This window comes from Stomoxys calcitrans, chromosome 1 (assembly GCF_963082655.1).
Source record: "Stomoxys calcitrans chromosome 1, idStoCalc2.1, whole genome shotgun sequence".
Lineage (NCBI taxonomy): Eukaryota > Metazoa > Arthropoda > Insecta > Diptera > Muscidae > Stomoxys > Stomoxys calcitrans.
In genome coordinates, this window is record NC_081552.1 from 99497600 (window position 1) to 99516479 (window position 18880).

At 38.9% G+C, this 18880-nt stretch overlaps 1 protein-coding gene and 1 long non-coding RNA gene across 2 annotated transcripts in view; both read left to right on the plus strand.

The window, feature by feature from the left end:
• LOC106095205 (uncharacterized) overlaps nt 1–18880 on the plus strand; it is a 69692-nt gene that overhangs the window by 43050 nt on the left and 7762 nt on the right. The window lies entirely within an intron of this gene.
• LOC131998575 (uncharacterized) lies at nt 9832–10605 on the plus strand. Its single transcript, XR_009398810.1, has 3 exons — nt 9832–10238; nt 10300–10385; nt 10443–10605. It is a non-coding gene; the product is annotated as an uncharacterized LOC131998575 (long non-coding RNA).

Sequence of the window (18880 nt, forward strand, 5' to 3'; positions counted from 1 at the left end):
ATATGGCCGCTATATCAGGTTATGGACCGATTTGAACCATATTTGGCACAGTTGTTGGATATCGTAACAAAATACTACGTGCCAAAATTCATTCAAATTGGATAAGAATTGCGCCCTCCAGAGGCTCAAGAAGTCAAGACCCAAGAACGGTTTATATGGCAGCTATATACGGTTATGGACCGATTTGCGCACTCTAGAGGCTCAAGAAGTCAAGTCCCCAGATCGGTTTATATGGCAGCAATATCAGGTTATGAACCGATTTGAACCATACTTGGCACAGTTATTGGATATCATAACAAAACACGTAGTGCCAAAATTCATTCAAATTGGATAAGAATTGCGACCTCTAGAGGCTCAAGAAGTCAAGACCCAAGATCGGTTTATATGACAGATATATCAGGTTATGGACCGATTTGAACCATACTTGGCACAGTTGTTGGATATCGTAACAAAACACGTCGTGCCAAAATTCCGTGCCAAAATTCATTCAAATTGGATAAGAATTGCGCCCTCCAGAGGCTCAAGAAGTCAAGACCCAAGAACGGTTTATATGGCAGCTATATCCGGGTGTGGACCGATTTGCGCACTCTAGAGGCTCAAGAAGTCAAGTCCCCAGATCGGTTTATATGGCAGCAATATCAGGTTATGAACCGATTTGAACCATACTTGGCACAGTTATTGGATATCATAACAAAACACGTAGTGCCAAAATTCATTCAAATTGGATAAGAATTGCGACCTCTAGAGGCTCAAGAAGTCAAGACCCAAGATCGGTTTATATGACAGATATATCAGGTTATGGACCGATTTGAACCATATTTGGCACAGTTGTTGGATATCATAATAAAACACGTCATGCAAAATTTCATCCCAATCGGATACGAATTGCGCACTCTAAAGGCTCAAGAAGTCAAGACCCAAGATCGGTTTATATGGCAGCTATATCAAAACATGGACCGATATGGCCCATTTACAATACAAACTGACCTACACTAATAAGAAGTATTTGTGCAAAATTTAAAGCGGCTAGCTTTACTCCTTCGGAAGTTAGCGTGCTTTCGACAGGCAGACGGACGGACGGACAGACGGACGGACATGGCTAGATCGACATAAAATTTCACGACGATCAAGAATATATATACTTTATGGGGTCTCAGACGAATATTTCGAGTAGTTACAATCAGAATGACGAAATTAGTATACCCCCCCTCTTATGGTGGAGGGTATAAAAAAGAAAATTTAGCTGTCTTTACCAATTTCACAGTAACAGAAGAATTGTTACTGTGAATATTGAAAAATTTTCGATTTTAAAAAAATGTTAGGTGGGCCCCCAAAACTAAAATCCTGGCTACGGCCCTGGTGGGAGCTATAGCAGGTTATAGCCCGATTTGAACCGTACTTGGCGTACATAATTGGAAGTCATAACAGAACCCTATGTGCAAGATTGTAACTAAATCGGACGAAAATTGCGGCTTCCAGGAACTAAAGATGTCAAATCGTGAGATCGGGATTTATGGTAGTATACCCCTATTCCATGGTAGTGGGTATAAAAAATACAATCACGGTTGAAAAAATGAATTGGATTTTTTACATAGTGCCCACACAACAGTTAATAAACTAAAAGATTTTGTTAACAAAAGAGATCCGTATACCAGTGGGACCAGCATACATTCAATACTGCTTGAAAATATGACCGTCAAAAAAATTTGTTCGCGTTGAATCCCACACAATTTGTCAATCACTCAAAAAAAAGGCATGTATCGATTGGTCGAAAGAAAGGCTCAAATACGATAGCGTTGCTTCGATACACGTCTATGACATCGTGACAGGTGATGAATCGTGGATTTACGCGTATGAGGCCGAAGGTAAACAGCAGTCGATTGTATGGGTGTTTCAAGATGAGCCAAATCCAAATCCAGACCTCTCAATGTCCGTGCCGAATTTGGTGCAAATCGGACCATATTCCGATACAGCTGCTATGGGGGCATTAATCATGCATTTCACCGGATTATGTCGAAAGTGGATTACATGTATACCCGAGGTGGTGTGTATCAAAAGTTCGGCCCGGCCGAACTTAACGCCTTTTTACTTGTTTAAATCCTAAATTACCCACGACGATAGAATGAACCTACCTGTGCAAAACCATTTCAACCGTTTTCAGATTAGGAGAAGATGTTGCTATTAACAATTTGTAATAATCAAAAGGAAGAAAGACAGACCCATTGATAAGTGTACCGATCGATTCAGAATCACTTTCTGATTCGATTTAGCTCTATCCGCCTGCCTGTCTATTTTAAACGGACTATGCCTTCCACTATACGGATTTTGATCGAAATCGGTTCAGATTTGTAAATGTGTTCGTCGTATTTAAGGTAATATGGCAATAATGTGGTAATTTCAACCGATCCTAACGAAATTGGCACATATCAATATCTAGAAACGGTTGAAATTTTTCGCTTCCGATTAATATGAAGCTCCCATAATTATTCATCACCCGATATACACTTACAGAGCCGTAGTTGTTACACTTTTGAAGAGACTTGCACTAAATTTGGTGCCGATTGTTTTATCACTCATCAGAAAAGCAAGGCCTAAGCCCATAAAAATCAGTTCAGAAAGAACGTATAGTGGTATAGCCCAGTGTCTAGTATAGGTGTAGAGTATTATATAGTTGGCACCGCCGAATTCTGCCTTTCATTGCTTGTTTAAATATGATCCAACAGCAGAAAGCTTAATTTGGAAGTTCATTTCAAACATTCTAAACAGGTCAATAATTTGTTATACCTCACGCCATAATAAATGACTAATTATAACTGTGGTCAAATGTTTGCCGTCAATAAATGATTTTGAGTTTTATTCACGAACAAGTAAAAAGGCATTAGGTTCGGCCGGGTCGAACTTTGGATACCCACCAAAATATTTTTTTTGGCAGATTTATCCAATTATAAACCGATCTGAACCATATTAAGGTCGGATATCGTGAGGCTCAGTAAAACTCACTGTTTCAACTTTCAGCGAAATCGGGTAATAATTAAAACTTTGGGCTTCAGTCCCATTATTAGCATATCGGACTATATGGCAGCTATATCTAAATATAGTCCGATCTGAACCATAATTGGGTTCTATATTAGGATGCGTAAAACTATTCAATGCTTCAAATTTCAGGGAAATCGGCTAAAAATAAAGCTTTTATGGGCTTTAGACCCTTTTTCGGGAGATTGGTATATACACGGACATCGTTAAAGCGTCTTGGAATTTTACGACGATCCGAAATGTATACACAAACTGTATGACTAAATGAATATACCCCCTATCTTACGGTGGTAGGTATAAAAAGCACAAAGGGGTGTGTCGACAACGCACATTAGTTATTCTTATAATACTCCACATTGACCTTGAGACGAACACCCAGTCAGTGGAACAGTAGCAAAAATCCAACGACCATAGCACGAATTCCATATGGCTTTCAAAAGTAAGACGGAACCATGAGCACCACTAACAAACCACATAAAAACACTAAGTTAATGTTGGCTCACTTACTTGGTTGTTAGCTAGAATTTGGCTATAATCACGAAATAAAAGGTCCAATGATTTGTACTTCCATTGCCTTGTTTTTAAATTGTGAGTATGTTTTAGCTTGATGAAAAATTAATTAGTTTTTTTGTATGGTCACTTTATAGTTGTTGTTTTATTGTTTATCTCCTACCCAAACTGAACGGGTCTGCACACTTTGTCAGATGGTCTACTTTAATTAGACTCCATCATTATTAAACACATTTTGACAAATTATTACACATTATTAAACTAATTTCGTCATTTTGTTCATAACACATGTATCTGGCCCATATCTACCTATATCCAATACAGCAACTGATTTTCTTAAGGCTGTAGTTCTCAGAGGTTACCATATCCACCTATGACGCTGAACGCGTAGATTCGTATCGTGGCGAAAACATTAGCAAAATTATCAGCGTTGGTTATCCCCCTATAAAACTGTGAACATTTGTGAGGTACTATGCTATGTAAAAACTTCTCCCCAAAGATGTGTCGCACTGCGTAACGCCGCTCGGACTCGGCTAAAAGAAGGAAGTCCCGTATCATTGAGCTTAAACTTGGATCGGCAAGCACTCATTCATTCCTCTGTAGTTGGAACATACTGTGTTGTCTTCTTTCTTGTGTATGGGAGAAAGTACGCTAAGGTGCCTTTTATGAGGCTAAGACTCTAAATCGAGAGATCGGTCGATATGGCAGCTATATCCAAATCTAGACCGATCTAAGCCAAATTGAAAAGGGATGTCGAAGGGCCTAGCATAACTCACTATCCAAAATTCGGCGAAATCGGGCAATAAATGCGCTCTTTATGAGCCCAAAGCAATAAATCAAGAGATTGGTCTATATAGCAGCTATATCCAAATCATGACCGATTCCAAAAAGCTGTCATGGGGTCTAACACAACTCACTGTCTTAAATTTCGTCGACATCGGACAAAAAATAGGCCAAAGACCTTAAAGAGATCGGTCTACATGGCAGCTTTATCCAAATCTGGACCGATCGGGGCCAAATTGAAGATCGATGTCGAGTGGCCAAAAACGGATAATAAATGTGGATTTTATGGGAATAAGATCCTAAACCGACGGATCGGTCTATATGGGAGCTATATCAAGATATAGTCCGATATAGCCCATCTTCGAACTTAACCTGCTTAGCTCATATCTCTATTTTTAAAGACTAGCGTGATTTCAACAGACAGACGGACGGACATGGCTAGATCGCCTTAAATTTTTACGGCGATCAAGAATATATACTTTATAGGTTCGGAAATGGATATATCGATGTATTGCATGAATGACAGAATGAATATACCACCATTTTTCTGTGTTGGGTATAAAAAGAAGAAAAATAATTACAAAGGCATTATGTTCGGCTGGGCAGAACTTTGGATACCCACCACCTCTTATATACATACATATGTTAACCACCTTTCGCCATAATACAGTGAAAAATGCATCATTTATGCACCCATAGCAGCTATGTCTAAATATGGTCCGATCTCCACCATATTCAAGAAGGCTATGTAAGGGTCTAACACAACTCATAGTACCACATTCATCGAATAAAAAATTCAACTTTTATGGATCTAAGAATTTAAATCGGGAGATTGGTATATGTATATAACAGCAACATCCAAATATAGACCGATCTGAACCATTTTTAACACAGAGATAAAAATCATTTTCAAAATCAACAACTGTGTTCGAAAAACAGATACGACAGTTGTTAATTTTCCTGCAACAATTTATTGAAGAGATTCACGACCCAAAATTTGTTGTTGAAAGGTACTTTTTGCAAGCCAACATATAACAAAAACAACAATATGTTCATAAGCAAGACAAAAACCATCTACCAGCCCGCCGCATATGCTTTGCTTATCGTTCCTTTTACTGCTCTCGGGTTTTTCTCTGTTACTTTCTCTACTATTAAACATAAACAAATTTTAATAACAGAGGACTGAACTTATGATCTCATGCTTGGTAGTCTTGCACGCATTATTTAGCTTACCTACATATCTTCTTTATGATGAAATAACTAAATAATTACTACTGCGCGGTAATAAATGTGTCTTAACTAATTAGATTTAATAAAAACAAGAAAAAGAGTGCTATGTTCGGCCGGGCCGAATCTTAGGAACCCACAACTATGGATTCTGCTAAAAATTTACACAAAATAAATTTAGTTGAGTTGGGCTTAAGTTTATTCTACATACAAAAATTCTGTCAAACCAGCAAAAATAAAAGCTTTTAGGAACCGAACAATGATGATCGACAGACAGGTTTGCATGAGAGCTATTTCAGATTATAGACCGATTCGGCCCGCACTTGGCACAGTTGTTGGAAATCATTACAGAACACTACACTCAAAATGTCAGCTAAATCGGAGCTCAAGAGGTCGAACCGCGAGATTAGTTTATACAGGAGCTATATCAGGTTATAGTACGACTTGGACGGTACTAAGCATAATTGTTGGAAGTCGCAGCAGAACGCTACGTGCAAAATTTCCCCCAAATCGTACAAAAATTGCGGCTTCCAGGCACTCAAGAAGACAAATCGGGAGATCGACTTATATGGGAGCTATATACAAATCTGAGCCCATATGGCTCATTTGCAATCCCCAACGATCTACATTAATATTAAGTAACTGTGCAAATTGTCAAGCGGCTAGCTTTACGCGTTCGACCGCTAAACTGATTTCGACAGACGGACGGACGGACATGGCTAGATCGACTTAGAACGTCGAGACGATCAAGTATATATATACATTATGGGGTCTTAGACGAATATGTCGATAAGGCATCAGCTTATCTGCGCAATCTGACTAGAAGAACGCATACCCGATGATTGAAACCTCAGCATACTATGTCCCGTACACAAGAAAGGAGAGAAGAATGTGCCAACTACAGATAAATAAGTCTCCGCCCCATCGCATACAAGATACTCTCGAGCGTACTGTATGAAAGATTAAAACCTTAAATCCATGAGATAATTGGGCCCTATCAATGCGGCTTTAGACCAGGTAAATCCACCCTAGACCAGATATTCACACTGCGCCAAATCCTGGAAAAGACCCGAGAACGACAAATTAACACCTACCATCTCTTTGTTGACTACAAAGCAGCCTTCGATACTCCTTTACTAAAGGTATTTCAAGCCATGTCTGAGTTTGGTATCCCTGCAAAATTAATAAAACTCTGCAGGATGACACTTGCTGATACGCGTTCCTCAGTAAGAATAGGAAAGAATCTCTCCGAACCATTTAATATCAAATGAGGTTTCAGACAAGGAGACAGCGTATCGTGTGATCTCTTTAATATACTGCTTGAGAAGATTATACGAGATGAAGATGTGAATAGATATGGCACACTAATCACAAGATAGCACATGCTACTCGCTTATGCCGACGATATCGATATCATAGGTCGGTCACCGGAAGTAGTAACTGCAGCCTTTGGAAGAATCGAAAGAGAGTCAGTGAAAATGGGCCTGGCAGTAAATGGAGATATGACGAAATGGATGGTTTCAACTCCCAAAAAGCCTTGCACAACCGAGCAGACAAGGAACATGGAGAAAGTTGGGAACCACAACTTTGAGATAGTCAGTAACTTTATCTACCTCGGCACCGCCGTAACCGAAACGAAAGACAGCAGTTTTGAGATAAAGCGAAGAATAATACTGGCAAACAGATGCTACTTTGGACTAAGTAAGCAGTTTAGAAACTAGGCCACCACTCGACAGACGAAGATTACACTTTACAACACACTGATACTACCCGTGCTGTTATATGGTTCTGAAGCATGGGTACTTGTGAAAGCAGATGAGGCAGTGCTTGGAGTATTTGAGAGAAAGATTCTTCGTAAAATATATGGACCAGTTTGCGTTAATGGAGAATATAGGCAACGTATGAACCACGAGCTGTATGAGCTGTATGACGACGATAGCATAGTTACACGCATCAAAACACAACGGCTGCGTTGGCTAGGTCATGTTGTCAGAATGGATGAAGAAGCTCCAGCAAAGAAGTCTTTGTAATGTACACGAACGAAATTCGATTAGAATGCATATTCTGAAAAAATATCGTGGCATTCAGGGACTTGGGAAGAGGTAGGACTATGGGAGCCTTTTATATCCTAGCTTCAGTCGGGTGGGGGGTTCGTGTCCTTCTCATACCCAAACCATGTTCTCATTACATCCTTATTATAGACTCCCCTGTTTATTTAATAAATGAAATCAAAACCAAAATGGACCAGAAAGATAAATTACATAAAAAAATACCCCACAAAACAAAATACCAAGATTTTATTATATAAGTGACTGACATTAGTCGTTGCCTGATTTAGTTGTATACTCTCCGATGATGTTGAGAGTATATGCCTCAGAACCCACGCCTACCTATATTCTACTGGCATTATAACATCAAAGTAGAAACCCTGTAACCTGATCACTCCAGATCAGCTAACCCATTTTTTGCAAGAATACGTCTAGAAGATTTAGAATTTCATCATAAATTGATTATAATTACTTTTTTTATTTAAGACATATTCCATATAAAATAAATTCAGAAAAAAAACTGATAGATTAACTTAAATTTTAGAAAATAATATTATGCCTATCCAATGTATTCGCCAATATAAAAAAATAAATTTAATGTTTGCGCTTTGAAAATCTTTCATGACGACAAAGCAAATGGATATAAATTTAATTTAGATAAGAAAATTTTCAAATACATAATTCAATAATATGACCCACCACGGGTTAATTTAACATTTATCAATCAAAAGGTACGGTTCAAAGTTATGAATGAATGTATGTAGGCAAACGAATAGGAAAAAAAACAATCTCACTGAGATATCATAAAGACATTGGATGATTGCATTGCAGTGGGGAAAAAAAAAAAAAAAACATCAAATAAATAGACTCAACACATTACAAGAGCAAGAGCAACAAAAACCCAGTTGGCTCTTTATAGCAAGAGAAATGAATATGTAAATCAATGCAATCGCCCACGCATTATAAAATCTCTGTAAATAAGAGAGCAAAGCAAAACAAAATTGAAAGAAAGAATAAAATAAAGAGTTTTATTTTTGTGGTTTTTGCTTACCCCCTTACTCCGGTCATGATGAAGGCCTCCAAACACAAACTGGATCAGGTGATGTTTTCTCTTCTTAGTGAGAGACTTGTAGAGAGCTAGCTGTGAGAGTAGGAATTAAATTTGGTTTTGCTTTTTTTGATACGCTACTAGAACTTCATTATAATTTCTTTGATAGAAAATTTAAAAGATTTTACGATCGAATCTTATAGGTATCCATGGATACATGTAGGGGAAGTATACCGTACCAAAACATTTGGTTACCTCTACAAATTGATTTATGTTTTTTTCTTGTTTAATCAAAACGCAACAATAACAAAAATATAAATTGGAATTTAAAGATTTTAACAAAAAAAAATATATGACAAAGCAAATGAAAATCTTGGTTTCATTTGCATGCACTGCGAATATCATGAGGGTTCAGTTTAAAGTATTTTAACACAATTTCTTTAGTTAATTAACAAGAGCTTTGTGGGCAAACCCCATATCTCTCTTTAAATGCGAACAAATTTTATGTAGCGATCTTGTTTAAGCAAATGTAAATGTTTTCACATAAATCCCAATAAAGCACTTTGGGTTGGTTGTTTCACAAAGGGGGCACTTTTGCTGGTACTTGAATATCTGCTTGGTTCGCTGGAACGTCCAGGCTGTCAGTAAGCTTTGGAAGGCACCTCTGGACATATAATGGGGTCGCTACAGCAAAAAGCTGCTATCAGGGTGTAATGTCCCCAGCCTTCAATTACAGGGACGAGGGTCTGCCAAGTTGGAGCGGATTCCAAGAAAATCTGGCCAGGAGAGGAAACGAATAGCGCAATTGGGTCAATTCCTCTAAGAACGCTCAATAAATCGCCCTTTATCTGCAATATTTGGTGGTATATCCACAAAAACCCAGCGTTTGAAAGGCTTGTACTTTCCGATAAAAATGTACCACGTTTTGCCTGTCAATCGAAGGTTTTTATTGTAATTAAAATTAATGAAAAAACATTAATAGATTTCATGATGAAACTCACCGCTGGAAAATTTAATTCTAGGTATGGACCGATGGCTAGGAAAAATTTTAATTATTTCCAAAGAAATTTAATGTCTTTCCACTTCGAAGGTTAGAACAAGAAGGAAGTTGCAATGTTCAGCTGGGGATATTCCTACCTAATATTGGCGTAGGAAGCGACATGTAGAAAATAAAATGTCAAATCTGCTAGACTTTTGTCCAAATGCAGAAATCGATATTTTGTTACCAATTTTGGTACGATTTCTCATATAATTGCTTCATAGCAGAAATAGTAAATTACACTGCCGCCTTTAAAATCATTGCCCTCTTAATACGATAAACGTCATTATTTTGTTTTATCTAACCCGAATTATATATAATTATTCAATCAAAATTTAAATCGAAATTGGCAATGCAATCTCAACAAGAACCTCACCACTATGGGTACTGTACAAACCAGTTGAATGACGTCAAAGGGAGTCAATAAAATGGATTGACAGTGATCAAAACAGAACAAAATAAAAACAATGTCATGAGGCCTAACTGGACACATTGCAATAAAAAGAATTGACACCAACAAAAAAAAATAGAAGGTTCGCCGTATGTTCTGGTGAGTTTTAAGTCTATTTTAGATCGTTATTGAAATTTGTCCATTTCAATTGTTTTCAAAGGGGTGCCACGGAAAGGGCTTATGGATATGAAGCTAATGGACACAGAAATTTATCATTTCGGAAAAGATTAAGTTGGCCTGACGTTGGTAAGTATATTTTCTCTTCGTTTAAAAAGGAAACTAATGACCCATAATAATTCACAGGTTCTAAGAGGAGAAAATAAAGCTAAAATTATAAAATGGAATGCCAATATTCTAAATTGAAGCAGAATTCAACCAAATAAGTGGAATTACTTAGGTCCAGCCAATGTCACCAAAAGTTAAATGGAAATTTTTGCAATAAAAGTGCGGTGGCAAATAAAATTCATGCAAATGTGTGTGCTAATTTCCTTATGTCATTGAAAGTTCTGAGAAAACGTCCACTACAAACCTGATAATTCATGACAGCCTGGAAATGAATTAGACGGAACCAGGACGTCAGATCAGGTCCTTATGTCCTTAGCGTGGTAAGTTCCTGTATGTCCACCATCGTCGTCTTCCAAGACGTAATAGTGGTTGCCTAACTTTTCCCTCACCTTGGCCTTGATAAACACAGGAGACAATTTTGCGTTGAAACTTTTCTCAAAATTGCTTTGAGCAAAATTTCGACGGAATACAGTCTGTCCAACGTCAAACACCCTGGGTCTTGTTCGAAGATTGTACGCACCCTGATTCTTCTCGTAGGCCTCCTTAATGTGCCTGCGCAAATCTTGGCGGATAATCTGAAGTTGGTCATCCCGGTGGAGTTTCATACTGGGTTCGTCCAACAGACTCAGCTTCCTCATCAGCTCGTACGACGATGCGTGGGTAACCATATCGAACCCGTAAAGTGCGTGATAGGGGGAACATTTGATCGACTGGTGGAAAGTGTTACGTAGGGCACAACTAATGGCGGTCAAGTTCAGATCCCATTGTTTGTGATCTTTCTTAAGATACGCTCGAATGCCTGCAATCAGTGAACGATTTACACGCTCAGAGGCATTCGATTGAGGTGAGTATAATGCGGTGTAAATATGCCTTATCCCAAAAAACGTAAAAAAGGCGTTGAGTTCGTTCGAACGGAACTGACTTCCGTTGTCACTCACTATAATTTCGGGGACACCATAGACATGGAATATGTGTTTCTGCAGATAGTCCTGGATGGCAGAGGCTGTAAATTTGCGCAAGGGACAAATCCAATGGAACTTGGATAAATGATCCAAAACGATCAACAGCCCTATATGTCCTGACTTGCTTCTAGGATATGGACCTAAAATGTCAATATAGAGGCGCTGGAATGGACGAGATGTTTGGACTAAACTACCCATTGGAGGCTTCAACACAACGTTCGGGGCTTTCGTCGTCTTACAGGTTTCGCAGTTACGAATATAGTCGCGGACATCACGTACCATACCAGGCCAATAAAATGTCCGTCTTAGCAATTCAAGGGTTTTGGCCATTCCGCCGTGTGCAGCCACGGGTACATCATGGGCCCTTGCGATGGTGTCAGCCTGAAGCTTTGATGGAACCCAAAGTTTCCAGGACTGATTTTCTTGGGCCTCATCCCCTGAATAATGCTCTGTACGAAAGTACACAAACCTATCCATAACAGTTATATCAGGATACTTCTCTTCTTCTTGCCTCACACGTCTCTTCAAGTCTTGATATTCCTCGTCGTCATCAAAATGTGGAGATGCTAGGTCAATGCCAGGTTCAGTGATCTCCAGAGCACAGACTTCCTCTTCGGGAATGCGGGACAAGGCGTCGGGGACCACATGATCCCTCCCCTTTCTATGACTGATGGAAAACTTATAAGGCTGAAGTTTGAACACCCAGCGGGCCAGCCGTCCGCTCAAGTCGGGCTGCCTCATTAGCCATAACAAACTGGAGTGGTCAGTGACCACCTCGAATTCCTGCAGTTCCAAATAGCATCGGAACTTTTTAATTGCTTCTATGGCTGCTAAACATTCTCTTTCTGTAACACTATAGTTACGTTGAGAACTGTTTAGTTTGCGGCTCATAAAAGCAATTGGCCTTTCATTGCCATCCTCGTCATGCTGCACCAAGACTGCGCCAATCCCGAAGTCACTCGCATCGCAATGAAGATAAAATTTCTTCGAGAAATCGGGGTTGGTCAGCACTGGGGCTGAAGTCAACAAGGTTTTCACCCTATCAAATGCAACCTGGGCCTCTGGGGTCCATTGGAACTTCTTTTTCGTCGAAAGCACCTCGGTGATAGCAAACGTCTCTGATGAGAAGTTCTGTAAAAATCGGCGATACCAGCCGGCTAAGCCGAGAAACCCGCGAACTTGTTTCAAGTTCCTTGGTACTGGCCAATTCATAATTGCAGAAATCTTCTCAGGATCCGTGGTAATACCACCATTACCAATAATGTATCCCAAGTAATTCACGCTTGTAACGCAGAATTTACTCTTGGATATATTAAGAGTAAGGTTGGCCTTGCGGAATTGAAAAGATATGCGCTTGAGCACCTCCAGATGTGCCGCAAAATCTTCGGATACTATAATCAGGTCATCCAAGTAACCGAAAACTGAATGTCGAAGGTCTGGTGGAATAAGTTCGTCCATCAAGCGACACATCGTCTGTGGGGCATTGCACAGCCCAAAAGGCATAACTACAAATTGATATAGCGGCCTTCCTGGGACTGTGAATGCCGTCAACGGTTTCGACTCGTCGTCCAAACCAACCTGCCAGAATGCATCTTTCAGGTCCAGTTTCGAAATTATATTGGCCTTAGGAAGCCTGGACAGAATTCCCTCGACATTGGGAAGTGGGTAGGCGTCTTTCCTTGTCACGGCGTTCAGCCTACGAGCATCCAAGCAAAGTCGAACTTTGTTTGGCTTTACCACAAGTCTCATAGGAGAACTCCAAGCACTTGTGGATGGCTCAATAACGCCTAACTCCAGCATCCTGTCTATCTCCGTGAACATCAACCGTTCTACCGCGGGTGAAACCGGGTAAAATCGTTGCTTTATGGGCGCCGCATTGCCTACATCGATAGAATGTTTTATTAAGTCTGTTCTCCCTAGACCTTGTACTTCAAAATTGGGAAACAACTTAATAACAGCATCTAGCTGTTGTCTCTCATGGGCCGACAATCGAAAAAATATATCATTCGAGGAGTCCTTAACCTCCTCGTCACTTGAAATATCGACGGCCGACAGATTTGGGGAACTTGGGCCATTATCATTCAAAGCGATAATGTCAGACGTACAAATCAAGTTTCGAATAAGATCGAAAGATTTCCAAAAATCGATACCGAGGATCAGATTTTGGGTAATAGATGGAATTATTAAAAATCTAAGGCATCTGGTGCTACCTCTAAATGTCACCTCTACGTCGATCCACCCTAACACATTTTGGGTACTACCATCTGCTGTTCTAGCGTGTGATCGAGCGGCTCTAAAATTCGAATATTTCGAAAAATCTTTCTGAGCAAGGTTGCCTCCAATGCAACTAATATTCGCCCCAGTATCTAGCAATCCGTACTCTTCAAAATCCAGGAAGGATACTTTCGCGTAGTAACGCATATCCTTTGGGTTGGAAACGATCGTAGAGACACGAATATTACGACAAAGTTTCCTAACTTTGAAAAAATTTCGTAGACGAACAGTTGACCTCTTAGGCCTGGAAAGATGACAAATCGATGAAACATTAAATATTTCATTCCTTTTCCGTATATATATCTCCCACCTTTTATGGAAAGGCAGTCTGGGATGCACAATACGAGACGAATCTACGCCCAAATCCTTCGAAAAAGTTCTGGGTCTTTGAAGAATGGTAATCGGGGTCTCCTTGTCATCACCCGTAATAGTAGGTGCAGGACATGACACATCAGAGTATTTGTATTGAAAGTCAGGGTTAAATTGAAAATCTGTTTGAGAGCCAACATTTAAGCAGGGTCCTTGTAAGGACCTATTGGTCTCCCGTTTTTTGAAGCGTTCTGGCTTCTAGACAAACAAGATGCACACTGCGGTTTATATGTGGCCTTGGCACCACAACCATAACAGAATACCGTCCTATCTTCGAGGCAATCATGCCAATGGTGGCCAACTTTATCACAATTCCAACATCTCGGGTCTGGTTTGTGTAATGCCTCGACTAAAGGACTAGATGCACGATCAAAATTCTCAGGTTCGTCACCCTCAAGTGGAGCGACGTACCTACGAGGTACAGTAGCAGGGTTAATGTTGCGCGTGGCAAGGTTCCGGCGGACGTACTCGTCACTTAGAAAGTTTTCCCTCATCTGAACCAACTTCCTCAGATGAGACAAAGAACGAATCGGAACATATAAAAGGTCTTGGCGAATTTCGGGGCGTAAATTCCTTGCTATTATTTCTATCAGTTCATCCTCACACATAGGAGTAGAAAGTCGATCAGCTATTAGGGAGAGGGCGTCAAAGAAGGAATCATACGATTCCCCTGGCTTTTGCTTCCTACTTCGCATTTCCTCTCTTAAATCAAACGATGACTTGAGCTGTTTATACTGATTAAGTATGGCTTCACAAAACGAGTCCCAGGTAATCGAACTAACCTGTTTGTGGTATCGCCAGTACCACTCACGGGCTTTCCCTGTCAACAAAGTGTTTAAATTACTACAAATGACCGTAAAGTCATTGTTAAAAGTATCTCTAGTCAGGGTCTTTACTCGGTACAAAAATTCTTCAATGGTTAACCCTTTGGGAGAACCATCAAACTTCAAGTTCCAGTTGTTGATTATGGAGGTTATCTTTTCCGCATGCATATTGTTGTAATTGGAAGAAAAATTGGTGTTTGGCGACATATTAAACGCACGAAAATTAGAAGAAGTATGATTACTCTGCGAAGGAGCCTGGAAATTATTGTTATAGGGGTTTCTATAACCCATATTTGGCATTTCATTCGATTGATGGAAATTGACATTAAAATTGGAATGCGGCGGCAAATTATTTCGTTGGCTGGGGTTACCATTTAAATTAGAATGTGGAGGAATATTATTCGGTTGGTTTACATCTCTCCCTGAAGTATTAGAAGTTGCATTCTGATTATCACTATTTGGAAGACGCCGAAAAATCTCGCTATTCTGAAGCAAGCGCGTTAGTGTCGTCTCAATGATATGACCGACTTGATTATAGTCAATGGCATTAGCAGCCGAAGGCGGATTTGCAGCATTTGTCATATTTGGTGAAGGAGATAAACCAAAACTCACTCGGTCGGCTATGGATTCATTTCGATTTGGAGTATGTAGAAAATCTCTGTTTGGACCAGAGCTCCCATTAAGTGGCGGATTTAAAGCCTCATGGAATAAAGCACGGGCTTGACTACGTGTATTATAAGACTTACACATAGCTCCCCTGCCTCTTGTTCCCTTATTGGTAACCTTATTGCCTTGGTTCTGCTTTCGAACAAAATTCACCGCACGTAGTTCGCTAAGTTGACAAGACCGATTACATGTTGGACATGCTGAAGATGTAGCTAAATATGTCTCAATACACGATCTGTGAAATGAATGAGAACATTCGCTTATGACAAGGCAATCATGACCCTCGTCCATTGATTCATTGCAAATACGACAAAGTGTGGGCGAATTATCGGTTGTAGCAGCCATAGCTGGCTCCTCCGGTTGTGGAGACTGATTAGACTCAGCCATGACAAAGGTATGAAATAAATAAAACTATCCAAATTCAACCGTAAAGCAGATGCCTAAATTTCGAATCCTACAATAGGTATTGTCAAATCAGAACCTTATCGTAACCTTTGCGAAAATTTGAAAAAAAAATTATATCCGAGTTGGAATTCCCAAACACGATCTAAAAACTATCAACGCGGAATCTAGATTCCGAGTGCGATTCAAGGGAAACAAAAAAAAGTTATAAGCAGTACAAAAAATAATAATTTGCAGAATTACTCAATGCAAACCACGGTTTAATGTTTCACAATAAATTAGATAAATGACGTTTCTTGCTAAATTATGGGTATCACTGAAGAGGAGTTTCAGGCAAATATCGACTAACAAAGATTTCAAAACAGGGCTATGGAGTTCAGAGTAAAATTCAAAAATTCTTAGGGAATTGGACACACCAGCCAGGAGAAACTATTTCCTTGTCCTCAACTGTAGATCAGTGGTCTTTATTTCGCAATTGCGGAAAAAAAAAAAGATGTCCTGAAAGATCACAGGCGCTGATACCTGAGTCTACAACTACCTAAAAAATACAAAATTGCACTCAAAACTATACAAGAATCCAAATTTCCATTATAACATTCTAAAGGATAATGAAAGAGTTAACAGAAGGCAAACGGTCGGCCAGAGCGAGGTAAACCCCAATCTGCTGAAATTCCAGTAAGATCTTGACAACTATTCATACATCCTATATCCTGCCATAAGGGAACTTTGAGACCTCTCATGAAAAATGAACTCTAAAAATGGTGAAATAAAAATAGAGCCAAAAAAGACCAGGTCAGTACTTTTTCGGCCCCACGTTGGGCGCCAAATTCTGTAATGTACACGAACGAAATTCGATTAGAATGCATATTCTGAAAAAATATCGTGGCATTCAGGGACTTGGGAAGAGGTAGGACTATGGGAGCCTTTTATATCCTAGCTTCAGTCGGGTGGGGGGTTCGTGTCCTTCTCATACCCAAACCATGTTCTCATTACATCCTTATTATAGACTCCCCTGTTTATTTAATAAATGAAATCAAAACCAAAATGGACCAGAAAGATAAATTACATAAAAAAATACCCCACAAAACAAAATACCAAGATTTTATTATATAAGTGACTGACATTAGTCGTTGCCTGATTTAGTTGTATACTCTCCGATGATGTTGAGAGTATATGCCTCAGAACCCACGCCTACCTATATTCTACTGGCATTATAACATCAAAGTAGAAACCCTGTAACCTGATCACTCCAGATCAGCTAACCCATTTTTTGCAAGAATACGTCTAGAAGATTTAGAATTTCATCATAAATTGATTATAATTACTTTTTTTATTTAAGACATATTCCATATAAAATAAATTCAGAAAAAAAACTGATAGATTAACTTAAATTTTAGAAAATAATATTATGCCTATCCAATGTATTCGCCAATATAAAAAAATAAATTTAATGTTTGCGCTTTGAAAATCTTTCATGACGACAAAGCAAATGGATATAAATTTAATTTAGATAAGAAAATTTTCAAATACATAATTCAATAATATGACCCACCACGGGTTAATTTAACATTTATCAATCAAAAGGTACGGTTCAAAGTTATGAATGAATGTATGTAGGCAAACGAATAGGAAAAAAAACAATCTCACTGAGATATCATAAAGACATTGGATGATTGCATTGCAGTGGGGAAAAAAAAAAAAAAAACATCAAATAAATAGACTCAACACATTACAAGAGCAAGAGCAACAAAAACCCAGTTGGCTCTTTATAGCAAGAGAAATGAATATGTAAATCAATGCAATCGCCCACGCATTATAAAATCTCTGTAAATAAGAGAGCAAAGCAAAACAAAATTGAAAGAAAGAATAAAATAAAGAGTTTTATTTTTGTGGTTTTTGCTTACCCCCTTACTCCGGTCATGATGAAGGCCTCCAAACACAAACTGGATCAGGTGATGTTTTCTCTTCTTAGTGAGAGACTTGTAGAGAGCTAGCTGTGAGAGTAGGAATTAAATTTGGTTTTGCTTTTTTTGATACGCTACTAGAACTTCATTATAATTTCTTTGATAGAAAATTTAAAAGATTTTACGATCGAATCTTATAGGTATCCATGGATACATGTAGGGGAAGTATACCGTACCAAAACATTTGGTTACCTCTACAAATTGATTTATGTTTTTTTCTTGTTTAATCAAAACGCAACAATAACAAAAATATAAATTGGAATTTAAAGATTTTAACAAAAAAAAATATATGACAAAGCAAATGAAAATCTTGGTTTCATTTGCATGCACTGCGAATATCATGAGGGTTCAGTTTAAAGTATTTTAACACAATTTCTTTAGTTAATTAACAAGAGCTTTGTGGGCAAACCCCATATCTCTCTTTAAATGCGAACAAATTTTATGTAGCGATCTTGTTTAAGCAAATGTAAATGTTTTCACATAAATCCCAATAAAGCACTTTGGGTTGGTTGTTTCACAAAGGGGGCACTTTTGCTGGTACTTGAATATCTGCTTGGTTCGCTGGAACGTCCAGGCTGTCAGTAAGCTTTGGAAGGCACCTCTGGACATATAATGGGGTCGCTACAGCAAAAAGCTGCTATCAGGGTGTAATGTCCCCAGCCTTCAATTACAGGGACGAGGGTCTGCCAAGTTGGAGCGGATTCCAAGAAAATCTGGCCAGGAGAGGAAACGAATAGCGCAATTGGGTCAATTCCTCTAAGAACGCTCAATAAATCGCCCTTTATCTGCAATATTTGGTGGTATATCCACAAAAACCCAGCGTTTGAAAGGCTTGTACTTTCCGATAAAAATGTACCACGTTTTGCCTGTCAATCGAAGGTTTTTATTGTAATTAAAATTAATGAAAAAACATTAATAGATTTCATGATGAAACTCACCGCTGGAAAATTTAATTCTAGGTATGGACCGATGGCTAGGAAAAATTTTAATTATTT